Here is a 6,000-nt window from a genome sequence, read left to right on the forward strand (position 1 = left end):
ATCCCAAAATGTACTTACATATTTTGAACATGACATTCTTAATTTAGAATTTATTGATAATCTGATTATTTTATGTGGAAAATTTCATATACGCAAAAATAAATATGCCTAAAACACGCCCAAATTTTAAAGTCTTTCTAACTGAATTTGAAAAATGTATTAAATCAATGGAATTTATCTTTAACAAAACAAAACACAAATACTCTGGTAATTTACTGAACTTACACTCTGATGTATTTATTTATTTAATTCTCTTAGATCTGTATATTTTAAGTTTTTATTATTATTATTATTATTATTATTATTATTATTATTATTATTAGTCAGTTCTTCTTTGTGTTTCTAAGTCTTTGCATTACTTGAATTTATTTGTTTACATGCTTTTTCCTTTTGACATCTTGATATTTATAACAAATTTCTCTGTTCTGTATACCAATATATTTTCAATAAAGTTGGAAAAAAACTAGAAAAAAAGGAGCATCTGAAGGAGAAATGTGGTAAAGTTGGTAGAAGTGACACTCTGAAGGGAAAGCATCCTTCTTCATCATCATCATCATCATCATCATATAAAGCTTGCGGAATCAGTGTCATCTTTTAAATCACTTCTTAAAACGCATTTTTATAGACTTGCCTTCATGCGATTTTGTCTCTTTTTAATGTTTTTAATGTTGAATATTTAATTTTACCCTGTTTTGGTTATTCATTTATATTGACATACTGTACATGATGTTGTTTTATTCCATTCCTTCATTTTGGGTTGATCTGACAGCATCATGTTATGTTATTTCTGTCCTCTCCACTACAATACATTCAAAGTTAGTCATGTTTTCAAGTTTGCTGTACTCATCTCTTTTATTGTGTTGTGTTGTTACCTCCGCCAAGGAGGTTATGTTTTTGCCGGCACTGGTTAGTCTGAGTTTGTTTGTTTGTCTGTCTGTGTGCAAAATAACTCAAAAAGTTATGGACGGATTTGGATGAAAAGTTCAGGAAATGTTGATACTGGCACAAGGAACAAATGATTAAATTTTGGTGGTGATCAGGGGTGTGGGGGGGTGGGGGGCCACTGATCTGCCTTGGTGGAGGTCTGCGCTCTACGAGTGCTTCTAGTTTGCTATGTTTTTATTCTGTCGTTGTGCACTTTTGCTTTGTCACAGCACTTTGTAAACTCCGTTTTTAAAGGTGCTATATAAATAAAGTTGTTATTATTATTATTATTATTATTATTATGCTGTTGGGTTTCTGTAAATTGGCTTAGAGTCTGGTTTTGACTAACTCTATATATAAAGTGTCATGAGATAACTTTTTTTGTGATCTGGCATTATATAAATAAAATTTGACTGATTGAGTGATTTAATTGGTTTTCCCCTGTAAGTCACTTTGGAAAAAAGCGTCTGCCAAATGCATAAACATAAACATTATTATTATTATTATTATTATTATTATTATTATTATTATTATTATTATTATTATTATTATTATTATTATTATTCAGATTTTATTGCCAAGTAATTTTTACATTACAAGGAATTTGTCTTGGTTCTGTTGGTGCAAACAGTTAAAAGAAGCAGATATCGAAAATGAAAATAATAATAAGAATATAGAAAAACAGAAGTGTCTGCCTTCAGAAGTGAATTGAATTATATACATATATACACATATATACTAACATATGTGCTAGAAATGGTTATTATTATTATTATTATTATTATTATTATTATTATTATTATTATCATCGTCCCTCAGTGCCGGCAGTGCCAGTTGGCTCCTATCTGGATACTGCAGAGTGTGGCAGTAGATGCCTTGCTGCTGCAGTGCCTCTGGAAGCCAAAAGCACTGCTGCTGCTGCTGCTGCTGCTGCTGCTGCTGCTGCTGCTGCTGCTGCTGCTGCTGCTGCTGCTGCCATTGATTCCCAGGCAGTAACTGTGATGCTATGTAACGGCGCAGCATGCAGAGCAGACCATTGCATAATAAAAAAGCCATGCTGGTAAACAAGGAGGGCGAGGACCACATCCTCCCACAGCAAACACCACTGCAACAGTGTTTACTGCCGTCATGGACGCAGGTTGTCGCTGAAATACCCTCATCCATTCATCATCACTGAACCACAGGAATGTCTGTTTGTGACAGGCAGCTGCCATCCACAATCACACATGCTGTAGTGGGCAAGTGAGTACAGAGACACAGATACTGTTCATGGAGCAGAGAAATGAATGTCAGCAACTGGGGAAATCACACAAACACTGGAGACGGAGCTGTAAAAAGACTGCATCATGTGCAGTGGAAAACAAACATATACCATGGAGACAGAAACAAACTGTGGAAAGACACCCTGTGTGGCTGAGAAACTCTGCATTTTACATCCAGAAATTCTTGAGCTGTGACTTTTATTACAACCACTGACATCACACACACACACACACACACACACACACATGAACACACACACACACCCAGGAAACTGAACAGTGTATACTCACAGGGCTGAATTCTGTGTGGAGATCAGTGAAAAAGGCAGATATCCCCTCTCCTTTTCTGTCAGAGGATTATTTGTTTCACGCTCCCTGCCCACCCTGTCTTTCTGTCTTTCAGCGTCAGACTAAAAGCGAGAGCGACTGAAGACAGACAGTAGATCTGCAGTGCTGGAACTCTGTCAGTATGCTAATACCAGGATCTGCTCTGCCTCCCTCTCTGTTTCTCTCCCCTCCCTCCCTCCCTCCTTCGCTCCTAGTTTTCTCCAAGGTCAGTGGGCAGAGCTGCCTGTTTGACTCCTCCCTCACTGACTGGACCATTGCTTCACTCCTCACCCCCCCCCCCCCCAACACATACACACACACACACACACATACACATGGCAGCAAAGGCAGTAATTACCGTCATGATCCAGATTAACTCCTGGGTGTGCTCTTGTTGTGGACCAGGACTGGACACAGCTACCTGAGCCGGGACAGGACAACACACATACAGACAGGATTATTGGGGAGGGGGGAGGAGGGAGGAGGGAGGAGGGGGCTCAGACCCCACAAGAAGGGCTGGCCAGACAGGATGCTCTTAAGCTCTGGGAGAAAAGAGGTCAGAAAAGACCACAACCAACAACAGGACCGACATGAGAAAAAAGAACTTTACAAGGACAGAAATGTGCAAGGATGTCATATGTGATATCACATTTAATGTAAAACCGTAGAAATCAAACAGAAAAGTGTAATTAACCAGGTTGGGTTGGTATGGGGGTCGCCTCTGGTTGTAGGGGGTGGGGTTTATAGTTTGTGTCACAAAATCTTATATCATAAAACGTGAATTTCTTTCTGTTTTTTGTGTTGTACTTCTGGAGATGCACAATGAAAATAAATAAAAACTAGAAAAGCACTTGGAGAGTGTAGACCTCCACCAAGGCCGATCAGTCGTGTGCCCGCCCCCCCCCCCACCATCACTACCAAGATTAAATCATTTGTTCCTTGTACCAGTATCAACATTTCCTGAAAATTTCATCAAAATTTTTCCAGAACTTTTTGACTTTTCTTGCTAACAGACAAACAAACAAGCACCCCCCATCACCACCAAAATGTTATCATTTGTTCCTTGTACCAGTATTAACATTTCCTGAAAATTTCATCAAACCCCCTCCCACCCCGATCTCCACCAACCAAAATTTAATCATTTATACCTTGTGCCAAAAATAAACATTTCCTGAAAATTTCATCGAAATCCTTCCATAAATTTTTGAGTGATCTTGCTAACAAACAGACAAACAAACAACCCCCCCCCCCCCCCATCTCCACCAAAATTTTATCATTTGTTCCTTGTGCCAGTATCAACATTTCCTGAAAATGTCATCAAAATCTGTCCATAACTTTTTGAGTTATCTTGCTAACAGACAGACAAACAGACAAACCCTGAAGAAAACATAACTTCCTTGGTGGAGGTAAAAATGTATTAACAAAAAAAAAAAAAAAAAAAAAATGTAATTAACAAGGATATTAAACCTGAAATTAAACTCAGATTATTGCAAATCTGTATGTATTTGTACATACATTCAATATATTTCCTTTTAATATTATTCTCAGCTGCAGTGTATCTCCCTTTAACACATTGTCACGGAGATAAAAGGCTTAAAGGAGCATAAGATCAGTTGCTGCACAGAAAGTTATTACCTTTACCTCCTAGTTACCTTTGTTATTTATTATATAAAGTATCTCTATCTGTCTGTTTGTCTGTTTGTTTATCTTATTTTTAGAAATACTGCTCCTTCAGGGCTGTATAAAGCTCGTTGCCTTCACCATTACAGTCTGCTCTGTCTAATACTTGCTGAGTTGTCTGTAGTCCACCCCCTGTAGAGTCAATTCAGGAGATTTGCTGCGCATTTAGCTGCATCACTCAGTGGCTTTGGATCCTGTGATTGGATTAGAAGCGAGTGGAGTCGGATGGGATGAGACGGAACAACTGTACACAGAAAGTACCCCCCACAGCTAGGGGAACTTTAAACCACAACTTGCAAAACACACTGACGCTAAAATGAGTTATACTTTGCATAATTTCTTCTTTTTTTTTTAACCTTTGGTGGAGACTACTGCCTGGTTTATAATAACAGTCCATTTTTAGTACAGCACACAGGCGACTCTAGTCTGAATTTAAGCTTCTAACTTCGAATTTCTCTTGCTTAAAAAACACAAAATCTCTTTATTTATGCAACATCTCTTATTAAAGCAAATCAGATGCCAGTGTGTTTGTGTAAAATCTAATCTTGCAGCCTTACTAAGCACAACCCACAATCCTAGTTTCCACTGTGGCCAGACACTCCCCTTCATTATTACAACACACAATCATAATTTGTCCATTAAACGTAATGAGCACACAAAGCAGCCTCCTTTATGAAACTCCTTGGGAACTGGTTACATCATCTGCAGCAAAGGAGCAGCCTCTATTGGGACTGCTTTTCTTATAATAAGCTGCCACCCTCTGGTTGAATGTGGTAAGTACAACAGTTGCAGAATGATCATGCATGTCCTCCTGAGACCCAGTAAGTCAACATTTTCCACATTTTACATGAAATAATTTTCTTAATTGGAAACAGCATAATGCAACAATGTTTCCAGATACATTTTTGTATATTTTTATATGTATATAATGTCCCTTTCAGTGGACATTAACCCTTTCATGCACGAATTATGAGAACCTTAATCAAGATTTTTTACCTTTAACCCTTTCATGCATAGTGGTCACTCCAGTGGACAGTTATTCTACAGCTGTTCTCTTGTATATTCATAGGTTATGTTGTTTTAGTTCCATATCAGACAACACAGTGGACACTTACGCTTCATCCCATACACTGACATTCATACTGTTACTGTAATTTTGCTGTTCTTGATAAACCTGATCTGTTGTAACATGCTTTAAATCAGTTGCTAATTGTTATTAGACTATAATTAACAGTTTTCGTAATCAAAAAGGTTTTGTTTTGTTTTGTTTTTTTGCATATTATCTCCATGAAGTTAGTAATAACTAGTATTAGAGTATGTTAAAATGTGAGAAAACACCAGATTATTTGCATGACAAATGTTTTTGTTTCATAGTTTTTCTTCTTCCAACTCCTTTTCGTGTGTAGATGAATGATTTTGGAATTTTGAATTTGCATGTATTCTGTAAATGCTCGAAATAAACAAAAAATAATGAATGAATGAACAGTTTTCACACAGTATATGACGTTCTGATTATGGGTTTTAAATACATGTTTCTTTGCCTCAAAAATTAAATGCATGGTGTCCAGTTGAGTGGATGTGTTTGTAACTCCATGAAAAACAGGTTCAAAAAAAAAAAAAAAAAAAAAAAAAAAAAATCAATTGCATTGTTTTTTTTATGCCTAAAGAGGAATAAAAACACTCAGGAGAAAAATCTCGTCTAAGGTTTTCATAATTTGTGCATGAAAGGGTTAAACATGAAAAAAAAAAAAAAAGCAATGTAATTGAAAAATGTCATATAAAAAATAAATAAATAGATAAAATAAAT

At 36.7% G+C, this 6,000-nt stretch overlaps 1 protein-coding gene across 5 annotated transcripts in view; it reads right to left on the bottom strand.

Moving 5' to 3' along the window:
- mical3a (microtubule associated monooxygenase, calponin and LIM domain containing 3a) overlaps nucleotides 1-2,683 on the bottom strand; it is a 148,573-nt gene extending 145,890 nt beyond the window's left edge. Inside the window, exon 1 of one of the 5 annotated variants that reach the window (XM_030136913.1) lies at nucleotides 2,478-2,683. The gene's annotated coding sequence lies outside the window, so the exon portion shown is untranslated. The remainder of the gene's footprint in view (nucleotides 1-2,477) is intronic. The other 4 variants (XM_030136915.1, XM_030136916.1, XM_030136919.1 and 1 more) reach the window with 4 other exon arrangements.
- Nucleotides 2,684-6,000: the final 3,317 nt, after the last annotated feature.

This window comes from Sphaeramia orbicularis, chromosome 6 (genome assembly GCF_902148855.1).
Source record: "Sphaeramia orbicularis chromosome 6, fSphaOr1.1, whole genome shotgun sequence".
NCBI classification, from domain to species: domain Eukaryota; kingdom Metazoa; phylum Chordata; class Actinopteri; order Kurtiformes; family Apogonidae; genus Sphaeramia; species Sphaeramia orbicularis.